The 26,707-nt window shown below is 37.2% G+C and overlaps 1 protein-coding gene across 2 annotated transcripts in view; it reads left to right on the top strand.

Moving 5' to 3' along the window:
* The window catches only part of sos2 (son of sevenless homolog 2 (Drosophila)), an 83,868-nt gene that overhangs the window by 1,678 nt on the left and 55,483 nt on the right, over positions 1-26,707 (top strand). The window lies entirely within an intron of this gene.

Consider the following 26,707-nt stretch of genomic DNA (forward strand, 5'->3'; position numbering starts at 1 on the left):
CTGCTACCCAAGAATATACAACAATTCTTCTCAAAAAAAGAGGAGGAATATAATCTTAGAGAAAAACGTAATTTAAAACATTTGTATGCACGTACAACACTTAAGACCTTAAGTATATCAGTATGTGGAATTAAATGATGCAACGGATTAAGCAAAGCAATCAAACAATGTATTAATATGATCCACTTCAAGAAACTCTTCAAACTTATAAAGTGTTTACAAAGTATAAAGAAGAAGAACCATGATAAACATTCTCAATTTATTTCATCCATCCATTCATTCATTCTTAAAGTAATCTTACTTATCTCATCATATGAAATATGACTTACTTCACCAATTATTATTATTAAATTATTACTATTATTTATTTATTTATTTTTATTGTGATTACTTATGGAGTTTATTGTGAACAGGAAGTGAACAAAAAGTTTTAGCAACTGTTATGTAAAAAAAAAGGGGTAGGATTAAATAAGCTCTGCTTCTTCCTACTCCTTTTCGAACATGTTGAAAAGAGAAACTGGAAATTGTGATGTATCATGTTGTATGCATGCATGTTCGAAATAAACTCAAACTCAAACATCCCACCTCCCCGGATTGTAAATAACCAAATGTAAATAATCAAATGTATATACCTGTTCTTATGCGTTCTGAACTCACTATGTTCACTGCTCGCTGTACATATCCTACCAAGTCAGACCTACACTGTTTCAATGTCCATTTCTCAGAGGACGCAATTGTTGATGACTGAAGTGCTGATATCAACCAAACCCTCCTCATCCCACACCCCGGATTGTAAATAATGAAAATAATTCAATGTATATACTCTGATGATTATCTTGTGTGATGACTGCATTATGATGATAGTATATATTTGTACCATGAATTGATTAAGTGGACCCCGACTTAAACAAGTTGAAAAACTTATTGGGGTGTTACCATTTAGTGGTCAATTGTACGGAATATGTACTTCACTGTGCAATCTACTAATAAAAGTTTCAATCAATGGTACAAATATATACTATCATCATAATACAGTCATCACACAAGTTAATCATGAGTATAAAAATTGAATTATTTACATTATTTACAATCCGGGGGGTGGGATGAGGAGGGTTTGGTTGATATCAGCACTTCAGTCATCAACAATTGCATCATCAGAGAAATGGACATTGAATCAGTGTAGGTCTGACTTGGTAGGACATGTACAGCAAGTAGTGGACATAGAGAGAGAGATCAGAAAACATAAGAACGAGTATTTACATTTGATTATTTACAATCCGGGGAGGTGGGATGTGGTGGGGGGAGGGTGTTAGTTAAGGGTTGTAGCTGCCTGGAGGTGTTCTTTTAGTGTGGTTTTGAAGGAGGATAGAGATGCACTTTCTTTTACACCTGTTGGGAGTGCATTCCATATTGATGTGGCATAGAAGGAGAATGAGTTAAGACCTTTGTTAGATCAGAATCTGGGTTTAACGTGGTTAGTGGAGCTCCCCCTGGTGTTGTGGTTATGGCGGTCATTTACGTTATGGAAGTAGTTTGACATGTACTTCGGTATCAGGGAGGTGTAGCGGATTTTATAGACCAGGCTCAGTGCAAGTTGTTTTACTAAATGGTAACACCCGAATAAGTTTTTCAACTTGTTTAAGTCCACGTTAAACAATCATTAATACAACATGATACATAACACATGCATGCATGGGTTATGGGTTATACTTGTATAGCGCTTTTCTACCTTCAAGGTAGGGCTGGGCAACATGGCCTTTTTTTAATATCTCGATATTTTTAGGCCATGTCACGATACACGATATATATCTCGATATTTTGCCTTAGCCTTGAATGAACACTTGATGCATATAATCACAGCAGTATGTTGATTCTATGTGTCTACATTAAAACATTCTTGTTCATACTGCATTAATATATGCTCATTTTAAACTTTCATGCAGAGAGGGAAATCACAAATAAGTCAATTGACCAAAAGTGTGTTGATTAAACAGTTATTAAGCAGTGGCACAAACATTCATGTCATTTCAAAACAGAAAGTGCAAGATTGTCAGAGACATTTTAAAACAAGCTATGAGTGCACTTTTGTGCATGATGTCACTAAGATGACATATCAAAACAACACTAAATTAAAGTGCACTTTTTGTACAGAACGCCACTGCAATAGTTTAAAACAAATAAAGTGCGCTTTTGTGCATGATGTCACGCAAGATGTTTCAATAACTGTCAAATAAAAATGAGCTGCATAATAGGAAATCAAATAATGTATGTCCTTCGCTATGTGGTAGGTTCCTGCGGACGTTATCTCCTTCTGTTGTTGACTATTTGTTTCATACGGTGTTGATGTAGAAATGGTTGCCTCTGCATTTTGTTGGTGTGGCACCGAACGGAGATGTTGACATGCGGAGTTTCAAGCACTCTTCATTCTCTAGCGGGTGACTTTTCAAATGATGCTACATATTAGCAGTAATGCTACTTTTTGTAGCAACGCTTTTGCCCCACACTTGACAAATTACGGTTGTCTGTTCAACATCTTCCCGCTTGAAGCCAAACCACCGCCAGACGATGGACCCCCTGCTGTTTTTCTTGGGATTTAATTCTTCCTTCATTTTGTTACCAGATTCGCACCTTCTTTCTCTCGTATTACCACTCGCACCGCAGCTAACGTTACCCATGCCGCTACCTCTCTGCTCCGCGAGGGCGTATACGTATGTGACGTATGTAAGAAGGTGCGCTTGTTTTACGTCTCTGTGAGAAGGAGAGACAAGAAAGAGTGAGAAGCGCCTGTAGTGTAATGCCCGCAGCTAAAAGCAACCGCGTGAGAACGTATACTCGAATATCACGATATAGTCATTTTATATGTCGCACAGAGACAAACCCATTTCCAGTTTCTCTATTCAACATGTTCGAAAGGGAGTAGGAAGAAGCAGAGCTTATTTAATCCTACCACTTTTCCTTCACATAGCAGTTGCTAAAACTTTTGTTCACTTCCTGTTCTCAATTTATTCACAATATACTTCATAAGTAATCACAATAAAAATAAATAAATAATACTCGGTGCAGTAAGTGAGTTATATTTCACATGGTGAGATGAGTAAGATTATCTAGAAAATGAATGGATGGATGAGATAAATTCAGAATGTTTATCATGGTTCTTCTTTGTACTTTGTAAACAATTTAAGTTTGAATAGTTTCTTGAAGTGGATCATATTAGTACATTATTTGATTTCTTTGCTTAATCCATTCCATCATTTAATTCCACATACTGATATACTGAAGGTCTTAAGTGTTGTACGTGCGTACAAATGTTTTAAATTACATTTTTCTCTAAGATTATATTTCTCGTCTTTTGTTGAGAAGAATTGTTGTTCAATGTGTGCCCTGCAAGACGTCTGCACCATGACTCCACTTTTGCTGTGGATCACATTGGACTTAACAATATCATAACATAACATGTCTTCTGCTTGGCTTTATGGGACAATTTTCTCAAGCAAAATTGAGTTGAGTTGATTTCCATGCTTGTGTTGACATTTCCTTTTCTTTCTTCCATGATATCTGAGAGGATTTAAATCAGAAGGTTTCATTTGATATAAAAATGTTTACATTTATTATAATTTCTTCTGATCTTTACTTTCAATGGGTAATCAAAAATATCAATAATTATCGATATCGACAGGAATTCAACAAAGTAATTAATCTTTTTTTTTTTTTTTTTTTTACTATTTTAGTTATACTGTCAAATTTAAAGTCTACTTTTTGTGTTAGCATGCAGATATAGATTTCAGTCAAGTGGCTGGTTTAAAAAAAAATCCACATTTCATAAAAATTGACTGCTACGTTGTGCCTACTTGGTCAACAGCCATACAGGTCACACTGAGGGTGCCGGTATAAACAACTTTAACACTGTTACAAATATGCGGCACACTGTGAACCCACACCAAACAAGAATGACAAACACATTTCAATAGAACATCCGCACCGTAACACAACATAAACACAAAAGAACAAATACCCAGAACCCCTTGCAGCGCTAACTCTTCCGGGACGCTACAATATACACCCCCCGCTACCCCCTACCCCCCCACTCCCACCTCAACCTCCTCATGCTCTCTCAGGGAGAGCATGTCCCAAGTTCCAAGCTGCTGTTTTGAGGCATGTTAAAAAAAATAATGCACTTTGTGACTTCAATAATAAATATGGCAGTGCCATGTTGGCATTTTTTTCCATAACTTGATTGATTTATTTTGGAAAACCTTGTTACATTGTTTAATGCATCCAGCGGGGCATCACAACAAAATTAGGCATAATAATGTGTTAATTCCACGAATGTATATCTGTATCGGTTGATATCGGAATCGGTAATTAAGAGTTGGACAATATCGGAATATCGGATATCGGCAAAAAAGCCATTATCGGAGATCTGTACTGTATATGCAGTGTTTCCCATAAACTGCCAAGATACCTGTGGCGGTGGGAGCGTGGCTATGGGCGTGGCTATGGGCGTGGTCACATGACATCATCGAGTAATTTGCATAATTTACTACAATGATATGATTTTCTCTAAAAAGGCTCAAAAAATGTATACTTACTAATTAATAACAGTTTTGTTTTAAACGTCCATCCATCCATCCATTTTACAATATAATTACAACACTTTATGTACATATTTATATACAGATTTGAACAATAAGTTATTCACTGAAATATGTTTATTAATTGTGGTTTTTACAAAAAATATATCTTATAAAATATAAAAGCTAAAATGTCTCTTAAAGCTCTGCCCCTTCAATTAGTGCATACTAAATAATTTAACTTTAGCCTACTACTACAACCATATTATTTACCAGCAACATAAAGTGAAACAGAGGCAGAGGTGTCCTGCCACAGTCAGTAACAAATAAACAGAAAACAGTAGTGGTCAAATACAAATAAGGCAACAAGAGAAGCATCCTACACTTCTCTTTTGTAAAGTAAATCTGAACAGCCTATATGGGCATCTACATCAACTATATGATTTGCCTGAGAAGCTGGACAGGACAAAAAAAAAAAAAGTTTATTTTTATTTGTGGCGGACGTAATTCTTTCGTGGCGGGCCGCCACAAATAAATGAATGTGTGGGAAACACTGCTATGTATCAAACCAACATAACCAGCGGGTAATGGCTCAACAATTTATTTTGTATCCGAACACAACAACAACAGCAAGCTTAACTGTCAACACAGACACACACACACACACACACACACACACACACACACACACACACACACACACACACACACACACACACACGCAAAAGTCCCTTTGGTGTTCTCCAAAATGTTACCAAACATGTTGCTACAGTAAAACAACAAAGGAAAATCCTTACACCTTGTGTCCTTGAATACTTGTGGCATTTGTTGAAGCGTCTGGGAGTGGTAGGCGAGCATAGCATCACCTTCCCGTCACCGCTAGCGTTAGCACAAGCTAGCAATGGGAGGCGGTCCTCCATCGGCTTGTGTCTCGTTATTGCGTTCTCTTTCGATGTAACAAAGGTTCCCTTTGGTGTCTTTTTCCCCAAAAGGTCCGGTCTTATCACAGTTAAAAACTTGCTAAGGTAGAACTCCCCCCTTCGCCGATAAAATCCTTGAAGCGGCAGCTTTGTCTGAGCAGCCTCGCCATGCCGCACCAACGCCGTGAATGACGGCTCCTCTTTTTTTAAACTTTTCCAAACACATACGACTTGCCTAAAATTGTTTTCCGTGCTGGTTCCAGGACGGTCACCATTGGACATCAAGTCGCCATTTAACCCTTGTGTGGTGTTCGGGTCTGTGGGACCCGTTTTTCATTTTTTATTAAAAGAAAAATAATACAATTAATTAATTTTTCAAACTGAGACTCACTGGCTTTGGCTCATTTTCTGTGAAGAACATATATCAGAGTACATATTTAATGACCACACACCATACACCCCCCCTACACATTTCTATTACATATAAGATGTCCAGGTCCAGTGTGGAAATTGATGTTCTGTGTACCCTAGTAAAACATCCTCTATATGAGAGGAGTGCACTGCTATTTTCAAAGAAATACTGCAAAAATAAACACTAGTAAAATATCCTCTATATGAGAGGAGTGCACCGCTATTTTCAAAGAAATACTGCAAAAATAAACACTAGTAAAATATCCTCTATATGAGAGGAGTGCACTGCTATTTTCAAAGAAATACTGCAGAAAAAAACACAATAGTAAAATATCCTCTATATGAGAGGAGTGCACTGCTATTTTCAAAGAAATACTGCAAAAAAACACTTGTAAAAGATCCTTTATATGAGAGAAGTACACTGCTATTTTCAAAGAAATACTGCAAAAAAAACTAGTAAAAGATCCTCTATATGAGAGGAGTGCACTGCTAATTTCAAAGAAATACTGCAAAAAAAAACAACACTAGTAAAATATCCTCTATATGAGAGGAGTGCACTGCTATTTTCAAAGAAATACTGCAAAAAAAAACAACACTATTAAAGATCCTCTATATGAGGGGAGTGCACTGCTATTTTCAAAGAAATACTGCAAAAAAAAACAACACTAGTAAAATATCCTCTATATGAGAGGAGTGCACTGCTATTTTCAAAGAAATACTGCAAAAATAAACACTAGTAAAATATCCTCTATATGAGAGGAGTGCACTGCTATTTTCAAAGAAATACTGCAGAAAAAAACACAATAGTAAAATATCCTCTATATGAGAGGAGTGCACTGCTATTTTCAAAGAAATACTGCAAAAAAACACTTGTAAAAGATCCTTTATATGAGAGAAGTACACTGCTATTTTCAAAGAAATACTGCAAAAAAACCTAGTAAAAGATCCTCTATATGAGGGGAGTGCACTGCTATTTTCAAAGAAATACTGCAAAAAAAAACAACACTAGTAAAATATCCTCTATATGAGGGGAGTGCACTGCTATTTTCAAAGAAATACTGCAAAAAAAAACAACACTAGTAAAATATCCTCTATATGAGAGGAGTGCACTGCTATTTTCAAAGAAATACTGCAAAAAAACCAAAACACTAGTAAAATATCTTATATAAGAGGAGTACACTGCTATTTTCAAATAAATACTGTAAAAAAACTCAAGTCAAAGATCCACTGTACGACAGGAGCGCACTGCTATTTTCAAAGAAATAAATAAAAGAAGAAATAACTAAACAAACAACAAAGTAGAGTAAAAGCAGGGTTGTAAAGATGTCAGTGGGGGTGTGATTAAGTACCATAACGCCATCATCATTTGCATAATTTGCTATGCTGATATGACTTTCTTTTTAAAAAGATAGGCTCAAAAAATGTATAAAAACAATAAAAAACTAATCTGTGTTATTATTAATTAGTATTAACTAGGGCTGCACCTAACGATTATTTTGATAGTCAACGATTATATTAACGATTAGTAGACTAATCAGATAATAAAGCATAGGCATAACTAATGGCTCTAATTTTTCCATCAACTTCTAAATGCTGTCTGACGTCACTTAGCACGTTGCGTGATGACGTCATCCTCACCCGGAAAAAAACGTTAACGGAATCGGTTGACAAATTGGCAAGCGATTCCAAGGACTTGATACTCTAGGAACCGGTTCTGAACAAGAACCGGTTTTCGATTCCCCATCCTTACTACTTGGTATTGGTTCAAATCTCAAAATGTGCGTGTGTGTCAGTATTTGCTTTTGTGTGAGTGTTTTCATTTGATCATATTTTTTTTCTTTGTTTTTGTTCCATCGCAACATGACATGGCATTAGTGGGAGCGGTCAGTGGAAGGTTTCACAGAAAGTTCGGTAAAATATTGATGTGAACTTTTGAGTTTTCTTAAGAAACACAACAAGGTTCTCACGGGGCTGACTGTCATTGAAACTTGCAGAACAGCAAATGTTTTAATTGTAACGTCCTTGCTCAGCAGTATTAAGCTTCCCTTTGTCTCTTTTATTTCCTTTATTTTAATCATCTCATTTTAACATGTTATCTCTTATATTCCACCTGTGCTGTCTTACTGAGAAGTCAAAGGAGTCAGGAGAGAACCTCGTATACCCTTAGGGAGCGCATTCTAATTTTTCACTAAAGTCCACTTTGTTTGTATTTGTAATTGATTAAAAAAAAAAATTCCCCCCAGATATAATCCACTGAACACACCTGCTGGGATAGGCTCCAGCACACCCGTGACCCTTGTGAGGATAAGTGGTATTTCTGGGTTGCAATAACCTGATCTACAGCAGTGTTTTTCAACCAAGATGAGATACAGTCTGGTGTGCCGTGGAAGATTATCTAATTTCACCTATTTGGGTTAAAATTATTTTTTGCAAACCAGTAATTATAGTCTGCAAATGATGTGTTGTTGTTGAGTGTCGGTGCTATTTAGAGCTCAGCAGAGTAACCGTGTAATACTCTTCCATATCAGTGGCAGCTGATAGCTAATTGCTTTGTAGATGTCAGAAACAGCGGGAGGCAGTGTGCAGGTAAAAAGGTGTCTAATGCTTAAACTAAAAATAAACAAAAGGTGAGTGCCCCTAAGAAAAGACATTGAAGCTTAGGGAAGGCTATGCAGAACGAATCTAAAACTGAACTGGCTACAAAGTAAACAAAAACAGAATGCTGGATGACAGCAAAGACTTACTGTGGAGCAAAGACGGCGTCCACAAAGTACATCCGAACATGATGACAATCAACAATGTCCCCACAAAGAAGGATAAAAACAACTGAAATATTCTTGATTGCTAGAACAAAGTAGATGCGGGAAATATCGCTCAAAGGGAGACATGAAACTGCTATAGGAAAATACCAAAAAAAGAGAAAAAGCCACCAAAATAGGAGCGCAAGACAAGAATTAAAACACTACACACAGGAAAACAGCAAAAAACTCCAAATAAGTCAGGGCGTGATGTGACAGGTGGTGACAGTACACCTACTTTGAGACAAGAGCTATAGTGATGCATGCTTGGTTATGGTTTAAAGTCATATCCAACAATTGCGACAACGACTTTTTACTGTCAACTGAGTTTCGTTTTTTAATGATTTCTGCTGGTGGTGTGCCTTCGGATTTTTTCAACGCAAAAAATGTGCCTCGGCTCAAAAAAGGTTGAAAAACACTGATCTAGAGGCACTTCTGGGTTTTAAGCGATGGTCTACAGCAGACCTGTGCAAATTAAGGCCTGGGGGCCGCATGCGGCCCGTTAAGCTTTTCGATCTGGACCGCCGGACATTCCCAAACATTTTTTTTAGATTCTTAAGATGGGATGTGAGCCGAGGATGTCGTTGTGGCTTGTGCAGCCCTTTGAGACACTTGTGATTCAGGGCTATATGAATAAACTTTGATTGATTGAAAGTGTAGCCGCCATTAAGATGTGCAGGGATGTTTTCAAATGACCGTAAGTCTTGAACTATACAAAGTATTTCAATGGTTGGAATCTGCCCTTTTGCATGATATTCTAGTTACTATGGTCATCTAATTAGTTACTATGGTAATCTAATTAGTTACTATGGTAATCTAAGTTACAGCAGCTCAGACGAGGCACCAAGCAGTGTGGGTGGGGAGCGTTTCCACAGAGGGTTTCCAGAGCGGCCAGCCTGAAATGCGGGTAGGGATGATACTCGAAACCGGTTTTCCCGGTTGTTCGATAAGAAAAGAACCGAGTCCTCGGACTCGAATCCCTTTTTGAGAACCGGTACCCGTTATCGAGACCACTATAGTAAAGAAAAAGAGTTGGTTCTTTATTCGAATCCCGTCCCGACCAGAAATGCTCCGTGGGACATCACAAGAAATGACGTCACGTAGCTCAGTCATTAGGCGCAGATAGCAAAAGCAGGAAAACAATGGACCGGAAAAAGCTCTCCAAGGTGTAATAAAGTTCAAAACAAAAGGTATAATCCAATGAATAACTTTACTGAGAGATTTGAGCAGGGTACAAACACATGACGAACACTTTTACGACCAACCGGAAACATAGCAACCAGGCTAGCAACGCACCTCCTTTACGGCAGCTGTCGCAACGTTCTTAAAGCAACCGCAGCACATACATATATATACAACATATATGACATCTCCCTTTTTTAACTTTTGTTTTTCTTTCCTTGTAAACAAAACAAAATGACACTGTATATGTGTTGTCTGTCTAATTATAAATAATGCAGACCAGGCGTGTTGGCTGAGTTCTTGACGTTTACTTTCACAGCGTGCTCATAACCTCATTCTTAGCTGCCGGGTGGCAACATGCAACAACACTTTTCGGGGCTGCCGCGCATGCTCGTCACTCCCGTTGCATGCTGGGTAGTGTAGTTGTTATTTTCCCTAGCTCATAACATCACATCTTTCCCCCTATAAAGAAAGATTTTAACTCAATAAAGTGTATTTCTTTTTTTTAGCTTTAACTTTTTATTTTTTTTAGCATTGTAACCACATTAGCAAACAACTTTTCTCCCCATAGAATTTTCTTTCGATAAAGAAATAAAGTGCAAAAATGTCAAAGCATCATAACAAACAGTTATGTCAAATAGCAGCAGAAGTGCACTTTTTGGAGAGCTGTATTATTTTCAGTTTTGTGCCCAAGGGACTGATTTTATTTAACACAATATTATTATTTATACACCTATAGTGATCACAGAGACAGGTTGTTTTTGTGTTACTGTATATATTTGTTTTTCTGAAAAATCCCACTTAATATACTTTGAGTAACAACAGTCAATATTTATTTATTTTATTTTATTTTTTTAGGGGGGTAACAGTCAAAATTTATTTATTTATTATATTTTATTTTTTTCTTACATAATAAAAGTGAGCTTTTGTTAAACCAAATATTGTGTGTTTTTTTCCATATACAACAACCTATCTGGACTCGATAAGAGGATCGATAAGGAATCGGTTCCATAAGAGGATTCGATAATTTCTTATCAAACATCATCCCTGTATGCGGGTGTCAGGGACAGACGCGGAAGGAGATTTTTACAACAAAGTCCTCAAGCTTAGTGATGTATCAGGTTGTAGGCGGGTTTATTTATTCTCCTTCGCGTTTATATTTCGCTGTGTTTGTTGCATTTGTGTTGCGTTTCGCTTGATTGTAAAATATGTCGGCCGAGAGGGGGTGTGACGTTCATATGTTGTCAATATTCAGTGTTTTATCGTTCATAGATAATATTGTAAATCCCACAATCTTTATTTTCATGTACATTTATAGTTCCATTCTGTTTTTTAAGGTTGTCTGTCAAAACGTTTTTAGCATTCAATCAGACATTATTGTGAGGTTTTGTATTAGTGTTCCTAAAAATAGATATATCGGCCCCCATAAACATTTTTTTTTCTCTAAATTTGGCCCCCTGAGTCAAAATAATTGCCCAAGCCTGGTCTAGAGTCCCATTAGACTACTGTTTATTTACCTGCATCAGTGCAGATTTCGGCATATTTTTAAAAGGTTTGGAGGCAAATATATAAGCAATCATGAACAAATATTTTAAATAGGATGGAGTGGATTTATACACTCTAAAGAAAACACATTTTTGAAAGATTTAAACTATTCATCCTCACCAAGACGGTACTGCACGCCTCAACCTCCTTTCCTTCGACACTCATAAGGCTTCAAAGAAGAGAAGATTGTCTTTACATCTGTAGGGGTCGACCATCGTTGGGCCGTGAGCACCCTCAGGTGTATTACACTTTTTCACCACTTGTGGCAGCAAAGAAAATCTCAAACAAACAGAAGAAGTCTAGAGCTCAAGTCAGAGAAGTTTCTTAAGCGCAAAAATTATGACTAATGCGTTGACGCTACTATTGACAGTTTAGTGAAACATCACTGTAACATTTATTTGAATTATTTTAGCACAACATAATTGGATGTCAATTTATTTTTATGCAGTATATTTGGTTAGTACTTATTTTTCTAATCAGCTTGCCAAAAGATTATGGGTTGAATAAATAATAATTAACTAATAATTGATAAACCCATGACAGGGTTGTAAACTGTAGGTTGGATGTAATTATTGAGTATGATTAAAAAAATAATAAGATTACAACTAATTCAGTGTTTGTGTTTGAGTGGGACCCGGGCCTCTTTGTAGGGGAATAGTTGGGCCCCGAAGTCAAAGAGATTGCAAACTCCTGTTCCATATGACAGTAGCGTGGTGTTGTTTTCAAAGAAATACTGCAAAAAAAAACCTCAAGTAAAACATCCTCCGTATGACAGGAGCTGTTTTCAAAGAAATAAAGAAAAGAATAAATAAATAAACAAACAAAAAAGTAGAGTAAAAGCAGGGTTTCCCCTGGGTTGTAAAGATACCCGTGGCTGTGGGGGTGTGATTAAGTAGCATGGTCACCATAACTCCATCACATCATTTGCATAATTTGCTAGTATTGATTTTCTTGAAAAAAATAGGCTCAAAAAATGTATACAAACATTTAAAAACAAATCTGTGTTATTATTAATTAGTATTAACCATGGCTGCACCTAACAGTGATTTTGATAGTCAACGATTATCTTAACGATTACCGTATTTTTCGGACTATAAGTCACAGTTTTTTTCATAGTTTGGCCGGGGGTGCGACTTATACTCAGGAGCTACTTATGTGTGAAATGATTAACACATTACCGTAAAATATCAAAAAATATTATTGAGCTCATTCACGTAAGAGACTAGACGTATAAGATTTCATGGGATTTAGCGATTAGGAGTGACAGATTGTTTGGTAAACGTATAGCATGTTCTATATGTTATAGTTATTTGAATGACTCTTACCATAATATGTTACATTAACATACCAGGCACGTTCTCAGTTGGTTATTTATGCCTCATATAACGTACACTTATTCAGCCTGTTGTTCACTATTCTTTATTTATTTTAAATTGCCTTTCAAATGTCTATTCTTGGTGTTTGGTTTTATCAAATAAATTTCCCAAAAAAAATGCGACTTATACTCCAGTGCGACTTATATATGTTTTTTCCCTTCTTTATTATGCATTTTCGGCCGGTGCGACTTATACTCCGGAGCGACTTATACTCCGAAAAATACGGTAGTCGACTAATCAGATAATAAAACGTAGGCATATTTAATGGATCTAATTTTTCCATCAACTTCTAAATGCAGCTTAAGTTATTTCAAGCATGTGCTTACACACAACAAAGATGACTAATTCATTCATAAATATTTATATTGCAACTGTGCTGCTCATTCACCTGTTAGAAAAATTAAAATGACTAAAAATGTTGTCCATTTAAAAGAAAAGAAAGGCAAAGTGCTAAAAAACAACAACAATTACACTTAATTGTGTATTTAAAAAAAACTGTTAAAATTGCAGCAAAAAAAACAAACAACAAACCACACGGACTAACTACCTTACAAAGAAAAGCATTTTGTGATGTTTAAAAAGCTTCACACTGGTATATTGACTATTGATTAACTCTTGGCAGTTTTAGCACTCTAATAGACTCAATGTGGAGAATTGTATATTTGATGAATTATTAAAATGTTGGCTATTTAATAGATTGTGTCTTTAATCTTATGATACCTCCGCATTGATGCCTGTCAGTCTCTGTGTGTTTGTTAAAGTGCCTTTTTTTTTTTCCGGCATTGCAAATTGATGCTGTTCTCAAAGAAATACTTTTTGTGCCATCCATTTGCCTTTTTAAAGCATTGCATGGATTCAATTCTTTAAGATGTCAATAAACTTCTCAATCAATCAATCAAACTGCAAAAACCAGTAGTAAAAGCTCCTCTATATGTCAGGACAGCACTGTTGTTTCCTAAGAAATACTGCTAAAACGTGTAAGAGATAAAAATGCTGGTCAAAGATCCTTTAGAAGTCTGCTGCAAAAATGTTAGAACAGTATTGCCCACCTTTTGAACGGAATTTCTGAATGAAATGCTACTGAAGGGTGGACACACTACAAATAGTTAATGATGCTGAATGGAAGGAAATGAATGTATTTTCATGTGCAACATTGTTCTATGTTTGAAAAAAAGTTTTTAACAACAGAACATTAAATGTAATTGACGTTGGTTACATTTCGTGCAACGGAGCCTTTGTTCATTCTTAACGTGGACCCCGACTTAAACAAGTTGAAAAGCGTATTCGGGTGTTCAATTGTACGGAATATGTACTGTACTGTGCAATCTACTTATAAAAGTTTCAATCAATCAATTCTATAACACACACAGGTGATTAAAACACCATTGTAGCGATGCTGGCATTATTGCCTGATAAGGTTTAATGCGTTGAAGCTTGATGGGTTTTTTTCCCCTCCTTGCATGTTTTGTAGGACATTTGGTGCACATAGCACACAAAATGTCTTCCTCTGAAACAATGAAGAAGTCCCACACCATGGACGCCATGTTTGTTTACAATGGGCTCAGGGGAAGTTTACGACAGGCCGTTTAGGTAGGAGTGAGGGAGCTTATGGTTTGCTCACCCTAACTCACCTACAGCACAGCATGGGTAATCTCGCTTCATTTAAAAAAAATTTTTATTGGAGAGGAAAAATGTGGGAATTGTGGAACTTTGAAAAATGTCCCATTGATTTCAATGGGAATTTCAGAAAAATTGGGAATTTCGGGAAAATCTGGAATTTTTTTGAAAATGGTAAAAAAACCAAACTTGAATGGTCTGAATGAGTTGAAATGGTTGGTGTTAAAATTGTTCAAATCGGTCGAGAAATGTTGAAGTAGTAACATGTTGAATGGAGAAATGGTTTCACGGAATTCCTGGAATTTCGGGAAAACCGAGAATTTTTCCAGTTCGAAAATTAACTTTGTTTTTTGTCCTGATTAAGAGGAATGTTTTGACGGTGGAACGGTTGAAATGCGTTGAAAAATGTGGAAGGAGTAGTCGCTAGAAAAAAGGGTGGAAATAGGGCTTTGGAAAAGCAGGATTTCTGGAAAATCCTGAAATTGATTTGAACTTGGAAAAATTATAGTTAAAATTTCCAGGATGGTGGAATATGTTGAAGGTGGAATGGTTTGAATAGGTTGAAAAATGTGGAAATGGTGAAAGTTTGAAAAATGGCCAATTCATTTTGAATGGCAAAAATGTCCCGGAACACCTGGAATTCTGGGAAATCTGGGAATTTTTGGAATTTGTCAAGGGAAAGTCCGCGATTAGTACGTGTGCATTTGAAAATGGTAAAAAAAAAACTTCAATGGTCAATGAGTTGAAATGGTTGTTGTAACAATTTTTCAAATCGGTCGAGAAATGTTGAAGTAGTAACATGTTGAATTGAGAAATGGTATAACGGAATTCCTGGAATTTCGGTAAAACCGGGAATTTTTTTCCAGTTCGAAAAACAACTTTGTTTTTTTGTCCTGATTAAGTGGAATGTTTTGACGGTGGAACGGTTGAAATGCGTTGAAAAATGTGGAAGGAGTAGTCGCTAGAAAAAAGGGTGGAAATAGGGCTTTGGAAAAGCAGGATTTCTGGAAAATCCTGAAATTGATTTGAACTTAGAAAAATTATAGTTAGAATTTCCAGGATGGTGGAATATGTTGAAGGTGGAATGGTTTGAATAGGTTGAAAAATGTGGAAATGGTGAAAGTTTGAAAAATGGCCAATTAATTTTGAATGGGGAAAAATGTCCCGGAACACCTGGAATTCTGGGAAATCTAGGAATTTTTGGAATTTGTCAAGGGAAAGTCCGCGATTAGTCCGTGTGCATTTGAAAATGGTAAAAAAAAAAAAACACTTCAATGGTCTGAATGAGTTGAAATGGTTGTTGTAACAATTTTTCAAATCGGTCGAGAAATGTTGAAGTAGTAACATGTTGAGTTGAGAAATGGTATTACGGAATTCCTGGAATTTCGGGAAAACCGAGAATTTTTCCAGTTCGAAAATTAACTTTGTTTTTTGTCCTGATTAAGAGGAATGTTTTGACGGTGGAACGGTTGAAATGCGTTGAAAAATGTGGAAGGAGTAGTCGCTAGAAAAAAGGGTGGAAATAGGGCTTTGGAAAAGCAGGATTTATGGAAAATCCTGAAATTGATTTGAACTTGGAAAAATTATAGTTAGAATATCCAGGATGGTGGAATATGTTGAAGGTGGAATGGTTTGAATAGGTTGAAAAATGTGGAAATGGTGAAAGTTTGAAAAATGGCCAATTCATTTTGAATGGGGAAAAATGTCCCGGAACACCTGGAATTCTGGGAAATCTGGGAATTTTTGGAATTTGTCAAGGGAAAGTCCGCGATTAGTCCGTGTGCATTTGAAAATGGTAAAAAAAAACTTCAATGGTCTGAATGAGTTGAAATGGTTGGTGTTACAATTGTTCAAATCGGTCGAGAAATGTTGAAGTAGTAACATGTTGAATGGAGAAATGGTTTCACGGAATTCCTGGAATTTCGGGAAAACCGAGAATTTTTCCAGTTCGAAAATTAACTTTGTTTTTTGTCCTGATTAAGTGGAATGTTTTGACGGTGGAACGGTTGAAATGCGTTGAAAAATGTGGAAGGAGTAGTCGCTAGAAAAAAAGGGTGGAAATAGGGCTTTGGAAAAGCAGGATTTCTGGAAAATCCTGAAATTGATTTGAATTTGGAAAAATTATAGTTAGAATTTCCAGGATGGTGGAATATGTTGAAGGTGGAATGGTTTAAATAGGTTGAAAAATGTGGAAATGGTGAAAGTTTGAAAAATGGCCAATTCATTTTGAATGGGGAAAAATGTCCCGGAACACCTGGAATTCTGGGAATTTTTGGAATTTGTCAAGGGAAAGTCCGCGATTAGTCCGTGTGCATTTGAAAATGGTAAAAAAAAAAACTTCAATGGTCTGAATGAGTTGAAATGGTTGGTGTTACAATTTTTCAAATCGGTCGAGAAATGTTGAAGTAGTAACATGTTGAATGGAGAAATGGTTTCACGGAATTCCTGGAATTTCGGGAAAACCGAGAATTTTTCCAGTTCGAAAAGCAACTTTGTTTTTTGTCCTGATTAAGAGGAATGTTTTGACGGTGGAACGGTTGAAATGCGTTGAAAAATGTGGAAGGAGTAGTCGCCAGAAAAAAGGGTGGAAATAGGGCTTTGGAAAAGCAGGATTTCTGGAAAATCCTGAAATTGATTTGAACTTGGAAAAATTATAGTTAGAATTTCCAGGATGGTGGAATATGTTGAAGGTGGAATGGTTTGAATAGGTTGAAAAATGTGGAAATGGTGAAAGTTTGAAAAATGGCCAATTCATTTTGAATGGGGGAAAATGTCCCGGAACACCTGGAATTCTGGGAATTTTTGGAATTTGTCAAGGGAAAGTCTGAGATTAGTCTGTGTGCATTTGAAAATGGTAAAAAAAAAACTTCAATGGTCTGAATGAGTTGAAATGGTTTGTGTTAAAATTGTTCAAATCGGTCGAGAAATGTTGAAGTAGTAACATATTGAATTGAGAAATGGTATTACGGAATTCCTGGAATTTCGGGAAAACCGAGAATTTTTCCAGTTCGAAAATTAACTTTGTTTTTTGTCCTGATTAAGAGGAATGTTTTGACGGTGGAACGGTTGAAATGCGTTGAAAAATGTGGAAGGAGTAGTCGCCAGAAAAAAGGGTGGAAATAGGGCTTTGGAAAAGCAGGAATTCTGGAAAATCCTGAAATTGTTTTGAACTTGGAAAAATTATAGTTAGAATTTCCAGGATGGTGGAATATGTTGAAGGTGGAATGGTTTGAATAGGTTGAAAAATGTGGAAATGGTGAAAGTTTGAAAAATGGCCAATTAATTTTGAATGGGGAAAACTGTTCCGGTACACCTGGAATTCTGGGAAATCTGGGAATTTTTGGAATTTGTCAAGGGAAAGTCTGAGATTAGTCTGTGTGCATTTGAAAATGGTAAAAAAAACTTCAATGGTCTGAATGAGTTGAAATGGTTTGTGTTAAAATTGTTCAAATCGGTCGAGAAATGTTGAAGTAGTAACATGTTGAATTGAGAAATGGTATTACGGAATTCCTGGAATTTCGGAAAAACCGGGAATTTTTCCAGTTCGAAAATTAACTTAGTTTTTTGTCCTGATTGAGGAATGTTTTGACGGTGGAACGGTTAAAATGCGTTGAAAAATGTGGAAGGAGTAGTCGCTAGAAAAAAGGGTGGAAATAGGGCTTTGGAAAAGCAGGAATTCTGGAAAATCCTGAAATTGATTTGAATTTGGAAAAATTATAGTTAGAATTTCCAGAATGGTGAAATATGTTGAAGGTGGAATGGTTTGAATAGGTTGAAAAATGTGGAAATGGTGAAAGTTTGAAAAATGGCCAATTCATTTTGAATGGGGAAAAATCTCCCGGAACACCTGGAATTCTGGGAATTTTTGGAATTTGTCAAGGGAAAGTCTGAGATTAGTCTGTGTGCATTTGAAAATGGTAAAAAAAACTTCAATGGTCTGAATGAGTTGAAATGGTTTGTGTTAAAATTGTTCAAATCGGTCGAGAAATGTTGAAGTAGTAACATGTTGAATTGAGAAATGGTATTACGGAATTCCTGGAATTTCGTAAAAACCGGGAATTTTTCCAGTTCGAAAATTAACATAGTTTTTTGTCCTGATTAAGAGGAATGTTTTGACGGTGGAACGGTTGAAATGCGTTGAAAAATGTGGAAGGAGTAGTCGCTAGAAAAAAGGGTGGAAATAGGGCTTTGGAAAAGCAGGATTTCTGGAAAATCCTGAAATTGATTTGAACTTGGAAAAATTATAGTTAGAATTTCCAGGATGGTGGAATATGTTGAAGGTGGAATGGTTTGAATAGGTTGAAAAATGTGGAAATGGTGAAAGTTTGAAAAATGGCCAATTCATTTTGAATGGGGAAAAATGTCCCGGAACACCTGGAATTCTGGGAAATCTGGGAATTTTTGGAATTTGTCAAGAGAAAGTCCGCGATTCCCGAATAGGCTGAAACGTTTGAAGTTGGAACGGTTTGAATCGGGTGAAAAATGGGCAAGATAGAGCGCTGAAGTTGAAGAATAAATGGATTCATTTTGGTGTAGAAAATGCTTTGGAGCATATCTAAACACAATCATGACGTCATAATTCTTTATATATTAAATCCTATATTTATGATTTAATATATAACCACTGCTCAAGTACCAGCCCCTTGCATGTGAAGACTTATTTTTTTCACTGCAGCGCTCAATGCAAATGAATATCTGCTCCAAACATCGCCCTCTTTGACTACTAATAATCGGTATCAGTATCGGTCCTGAAAAAGCCATATCGGTTGATCTATAATACGCACGGGATTGTCTGGAACGGCAGCAGCATTTCGACATTACTTTAATCTGTCCGAGATATACCCGCGAACACTGCAAAATATAATAATTCTAACGTATGATCAAATAACACAAATTAAACACAAATACATTGGTAAAACATACTAATTATTTTAAAAAAAAATCTAAATATTTATTATTTGATTTAATTTTAATTAGAAATAATTTAAAAAAATCTTCACTGTAGTGTTGTCCTGATACCAATATTTTGGTACCGGTACCAAAATGTATTTCGATACTTTTCGGTACTTTTCGATACATTTCTAAATGAAAGGGTACCACAAAAAATTGCATTATTGGCTTTATTTCAACAAAAAATCTTACAGTATGTTAAACATATGTCTATTATTGCAAGTTTGTCCTCAAATAAAATAGTGAACATACTAGACAACTTGTCTTTTAGTAGTAAGTAAACAAACAAAGGCTCCTAATTAGTCTGCTGACATATGCAGTAAGATATTGTCATTTTCCATTCTATTATTTTGTCAACATTATTAAGGACAAGTGGTAGAAAATGAATTATTAATCTATTTGTTCATTTACTGTTAATATCGGCTTACTTTCTCTTTGAACATGTTCTATCTACACTTCTGTTAAAATGTATTAATCACTTATTCTTCTGTTGTTTGATACTTTACATTAGTTTTGTATGAAACCACAAATTTAGGTATCAATCCGATACCAAGTCGTTACAGGATCACACATTGGTCATATTCAAAGTCCTCATGTGTCCAGGGATATATTTCCTGAGTTTATCAACATAATATAAACTTTAAAAAAACGAAAGAAAGTTGTGATGCCAAAAAATGTTGATGTAATCATAGTAGTATCGACTAGATACGCCCCCGTACGTGGTATCATTACAGCATACTTGCCAACCTTGAGACCTCCAATATCGGGAGGTGGGGGGGCGTGGTTGGGGCGGGGGCGTGGCTAAGGGCGTGGTTAAGAGGAGAGTATATTTACAGCTAGAATTCACCAAATCAAGTATTTCATATATATATATATAATATATATATATATACCGTATATATATGTATGAAATGCTTGACTTTCAGTGAATTCTAGCTATATATATATATATATATATATTTTTATTTTTTTATTTTTATTTTATTATACATATAAATAAAAGGTCCGCATTGAGCTGGAGGGGGCGTGGCCTCCAGCTCCGGCTGAATACCGGGAGTTTGTCGGGAGAAAATCTCTGCCGGGAGGTTGTCGGGAGAGGCGCTGAATAACGGGATTCTCCCGCTAAAAACGGGAGGGTTGGCAAGTATGCATTACAGTGGATAACAGATGTAGATTCACCAATACCGTTTGTTTACCTTTTGGCACCGGTGAGCTACGGTGTGTAGTGAAGCATGTTTAGCTATTCCTCGTCCTGCAGGGATGATACTTGTAAGAAACTTACTGTATTTGTCGCCACGGAGACCAGGATTAGTGATTTAGAAGTAGCTACAACACTGCCGACTGCGGCTGGACTCGCCATGTTTTAAAGCACTTCTTCCTGAGGGTGTTTCAGTGTTATAACTTCACCTTTATCGTTAGTTTTCAAGCCAAAATTTGTCCGTTCTCCCTTTTCTGTCTACACACTGTGTCTGCTTGTAAGTACTCCGTGATTGCGCGTTGTCGAACATGCTCGTCTGAGGGACCGGTACTTTTTAGAGGCGATATAGTACCGAATATGATTCCTTAGTATCGCGGTACTATACTAATACCGGTATACCGTACAACCCTACTTCACTGTATGTGGCACTATTGTCTTCTTGGGGAATATTCTAAAGCCAAACCGTCTTGAGAACAGAGGTGGGTAGTAACGCGCTACATTTACTCCGTTACATCTACTTGAGTAACTTTTGGGATAAATTGTACTTCTAAGAGTAGTTTTAATGCAACATACTTTTACTTTTACTTGAGTATATTTATAGAGAAGAAACGCTACTTTTATCGATCTGTTAATGCACGCTTTGTTTGTTTTGGTTTGTCAGACAGACCTTCAAAGTAGGATGTATCGCATGCCTGCGTTTCACCAATCAAATGCAGTCACTGGTGACGATTGTCTCTGTTTCACCAATCAAATGCAGTCACTGGTGACGATTGTCTCCGTTTCACCAATCAAATGCAGTCACTGGTGACGATTGTCTCCGTTTCACCAATCAAATGCAGTTACTGGTGACGATTGTCTCCGTTTCACCAATCAAATGCAGTCACTGGTGACGATTGTCTCCGTTTCACCAATCAAATGCAGTTACTGGTGACGATTGTCTCCGTTTCACCAATCAAATGCAGTCACTGGTGACGATTGTCTCCGTTTCACCAATCGAATGCAGTCACTGCCGACGTTTGACTCCGTTTCACCAATCAAAAACAGAGCCAGGCGGTCACGTGATTAACTGCACATAAAGTTTCAGCGGCAACAAGCTTAAGCTTACATGAACTCAACGTCAAATTTGAGGAAGCACATGGCGGTAAGTAACGTTAGTAGATATTTTGGCTGTCACCGTAGGCTGATGTTAGCTTCCCTGCTATGAATCACTGTCAAATGTACATCGTGTGGGGACATTTATTAACGCACTGCAGCCTCATAGAGAGACACACACAAACACACACACGCACACACACACACACACACACACACACACACACACACACACACACACACACACACACACACACACACACACACACACACACACACACACACACACACGCATGCATACAAACACCAATCAGAAGTGCACGGTGTGTTCCCAGGTGCAGCCCACACCTATCAGTTTATGGTTTGCGTAAAGGCTAACTTGTTATTTTCCTTTGTAATCTCTGCCTACTGAGCCTATGGTGCTGTTAAGTTATTGTGGCTCAATTTGCCTTAATTTTTTTTTATGTTAATGTATAATTATTTAATATATATTATTGTTTTAGTTGCTTAAGAGATATTCCTGGTTCTGAATTTGCTCATTGCTATTTTTATGTTTTTGTGCATTATTTGTTGCCGTCATCATTAAACGAACAGGTTACTCATCAGTTACTCAGTACTTGAGTAGTTTTTTCACAACATACTTTTTACTTTTACTCAAGTAAATATTTGGGTGACTACTCCTTACTTTTACTTGAGTAATAAATCTCTAAAGTAACAGTACTCTTACTTGAGTACAATTTCTGGCTACTCTACCCACCTCTGCTTGAGAATATTTGATGTTTTTATTTAAAAAAAACATCCTAATTCCCTTCAAGCTTGTTGGCTAATGAAGTCACATGTCCGTCAAACACTTCAGCAGCCACCGACTGTCTCGACGGCGGCTCGCTCGCGTGACCTCCCGACTATTCTGGACAGCGGCGGCTTGTCTCTGTCAGTTGCCTCATTTACACTGTGAACCGCCATCTGCGCATTCCCCGCCTTTCCTTTGCATTTGTACGTACAAAAGTATTTGGACACCTAGGCTTTGTCTTTGGGAATTGTCACATTACCCGCCTCCTTTTTTAACTGCGCAAAGAGGTCAGGCGGACACAGGCAGAGGTCAAAAGGTCAGGCCAGGCCAGGCTGCATGCATCCACCAGCAGAGTGTGATATCATGACTTTGTGCACTTGCATCATCAGTACAGTGTTTGTGTTGTCTCTTTGTCTCCATCCAAGTGGGATGCTGTGTTGGTCTTACATGTGTGTGTGTTTTCATGTCTCTTCAGTGTGAGAGTTGATCTCTGCCCCCTGTGCCTCCCCAGACAGTCTGCTTGTAATGGCAGATGATGTCATCATGACATGAATCACCAAAAGTGACACATGCTCGGGTATAATAACAAGCACCACCCCCCCAGCCCTTGCACACACAAGCATGCACGCACGCACACACACACACACACACATACACACACACACATTACCTGCAACATGAGCCTGATCCGCTGCCCAGAAGAGAATAATCAATTGAATTAGAAATGTTAAGCCAGTATTAACGCTGTCCAGGATACACGTTACCTCTGTCCTTTGTCTTCCTTGACCACCGCTTTGCAATACAAGAAAATAAATGTTGCTTTCCGTGACTTTTTAAAAAAAAAAAAATTTAAAAAGTTTTTCGGATCAAAAATGTGTGCTTTGAATATTTGGATAGTGCGTTGATTTAATTTATTTTTCCTGCTTTAGCAAGCATATTCTTTGTATTGCTGTCAACTTTCACTTGAGAAGGTTTCCCCCTGTGTCAGCATTTGACAAATAACCCCAAACCACACAAAAAAGTTAAAACACTGCAATACGCAAGACATTAAATCAAATGATTAAAGAGTCGTGCTGGATATTAATAATAATAATATTGGATTAGATTTATTTTGTGCTTTTCTAGACACTCAAAGCGCTTCAAGGGCGGTATAGCTCAACTGGTAGAGTGGCCGTGCCAGCAACTCGAGGGTTCCAGGTTCGATCCCCGCTTCTGCCATCCTAGTCACTGCCGTTGTGTCCTCGGGCAAGACACTTTACCCACCTGCTCGCAGTGCCACCCACACTGGTTTAAATGTAGCTTAGATATTGGGTTTCACTATGTAAAAGCGCTTTGAGTCACTAGAGAAAAGCGCTATATAAATATAATTCACTTCACTTCACTGAAAAGTGAGAACCCATCATTCATTCACACCAGGTGTTGGTAAGCTACTTTTGTAGCCACAGCTGCCCTAAGGTAGACTGACGGAAGCGTGGCTGCCAGTTTGCGCCTACGGGCCCTCCGACCACCACCTATCATTCATCATTCATTCACCAGTGTGAGCGGCACTGGGTGGCAAGGGTGAAGTGTCCTGCCCAAGGACACAACGGCAGCGATTTGGATGGTAGGAAGCGGGGAGCGAACTTGCAACCCTCAGGTTTCTGGCACGGCCGCTCTACCCACTACACCATATATATATATATATATCATACTTGCCAACCTTGAGACCTCCTATATCGGGAGGTGGGGTGGGGGGGCGTGGTTAAGAGGAGAGTATATTTACAGCTAGAATTCACCAACTCAAGTATTTCATATATATATATATATATATATATATATATATATATATATATATATATATATATATATATATATATATATATATATATATATATATATATATATATGTATATATATATATATATATATATATATATATGTATATATATATATATATATATATGTGTATATATATATATATATGTATATATATATATATGTATATATATATGTATATATATATATGTATGTATGTATATATATGTATATATATATATATATATATATATATATATATATATATATATATATATATATATATATATATATATATATATATATATATGAAATACTTGACTTTCAGTGAATTCTAGCTATATATATATATTTATTTTATTATACATATAAATAAAATAAATACTTGAATTTCAGTGTACTGGAGGCTATCCAGTAGATGGCAGCGTTGTCCTGTTTAACTTCTCCGTTCATAAATGAGTATATCATTTCGGCCACCGTGTTCAATGGAGAAGTCTGTTCTACAAAATGTACAGGCAACATAATTACATACCCCTTCCCCTTCGAACTGTCCTGGATGAACTGAAATTCTTGTTTCCATTCGTTTTGGAACTTGCAAGCGTATTTCTTCATCTTGCTCGTCGACGGCGTCGCCATGTCTATAACTTCCTCGTTCTTCTGCTTCGTCTCCTTGTTGTGTGCGCAGTTGTGCACTCTACTCTCTAAAAGCCGTAGATGTTATGACGTCATTAGGCAGGCAAGCTGTTTATATTGTGGGAAAGCGGACGTGAGTGAAGTGAAGTGAAGTGAATTATATTTATATAGCGCTTTTTCTCAAGCGACTCAAAGCGCTTTACATAGTGAAACCCAATATCTAAGTTACATTTAAACCAGTGTGGGTGTCACTGGGAGCAGGTGGGTAAAGTGTCTTGCCCAAGGACACAACGGCAGTGACTAGGATGGCGGGAGCGGGGATCGAACCTGCAACCCTCAAGTTGCTGGCACGGCCGCTCTACCAACCGAGCTATACCGCCCCAAGAGAGAACAGGCTGTCCCCACTCAGGTCCGCATTGAGCTGGAGGGGGGCGTGGCCTCCAGCTCCGGCTGAATACCGGGAGTTTGTCGGGAGAAAATTTCTGCCGGGAGGTTATCGGGGGAGGCGCTGAATACCGGGAGTCTCCCGCTAACACAACTTTTGCGTTTACATTTAATAAATTTAATAATAGATGACTTATCTCGCCTCTGGACGTACCTCAAATCCGATGCTTTCTCAGCATCGAACTTGTGCTACCGTGCTGTGCGAGCTCCACTTTGCAATGTTTGCATACGACTGCGTTTTCCTTCCATTTTAGTGTGAAGTCAGTGTTCCCACACCTTAGGCAACTTTCGACGCCTCGAGGCAGCAAAAATTCCTCGAATATATTTTGTAATCGGATTACTTGTATTACTCGAGTAATCGTTTCAGCTCTAGAATGAACACGTGGAGTTGTGTACTTAACAAAAAAAGGTGAAATAACTGAAAACATGTTTTATATTCGAGTTTCTTCAAAATAGCCACCCTTTGCTCTGAATACTGCTTTGCACACTCTTGGCATTCTCTCGATGAGCTTCAAGCACACCTGTGAAGTTAAAACTATTTCAGGTGACTACCTCTATTAGCTCATGATTATGTTAGATCCACTATGGACTGGACTTTCACAATATTATGCTAGACCCACTCGAAGTCCATTGCATCTGGTCCCCCCTAGGGGGTGTGGGGGGTCACCCACATCTTCGGTCCTCTCCAAGGTTTCTCATAGTCAATCACATCGACATCCCACTGGGTTGTGAGTTTTTCCTTGCCCTTATGTGGGCTCTGAACCGAGGATGTCGTTGGGGCTTGTGCAGCCCTTTGAGACACTTGTGATTTAGGGCTATATAAATAAACATTGATTGATTGATAATTAGTAGGGATGTCCGATAATGGCTTTTTGCCGATATCCGATATTCCGATATTGTCCAACTCTTTAATTACAGATACCGATATCAACCGATATCGATATCAACCGATATCGATATCAACCGATATATGCAGTCGTGGAATTAACACATTATTATGCCTAATTTGGACAACCAGGTATGGTGAAGATAAGGTACTTTTTAAAAAAATTAGTAAAATAAGATAAATAAATTAAAAACATTTTCTTGAATAAAAAAGAAAGTACAACAATATAAAAACAGTTACATAGAAACTAGTAATGAATGAAAATGAGTAAAATTAACTGTTAAAGGTTAGTACTATTAGTGGACCAGCAGCACGCACAATCATGTGTGCTTACGGACTGTATCCCTTGCAGACTGTATTGATATATATTGATATATAATGTAGGAACCAGAATATTAATAACAGAAAGAAACAACCCTTTTGTGTGAATGAGTGTAAATGGGGGAGGGAGGTTTTTTGGGTTGGTGCACTAATTGTAAGTGTATCTTGTGTTTTTTATG

The sequence above is a fragment of the Entelurus aequoreus genome, linkage group LG03, assembly GCF_033978785.1.
Source record: "Entelurus aequoreus isolate RoL-2023_Sb linkage group LG03, RoL_Eaeq_v1.1, whole genome shotgun sequence".
Classification (NCBI taxonomy): Eukaryota; Metazoa; Chordata; class Actinopteri; order Syngnathiformes; family Syngnathidae; genus Entelurus; species Entelurus aequoreus.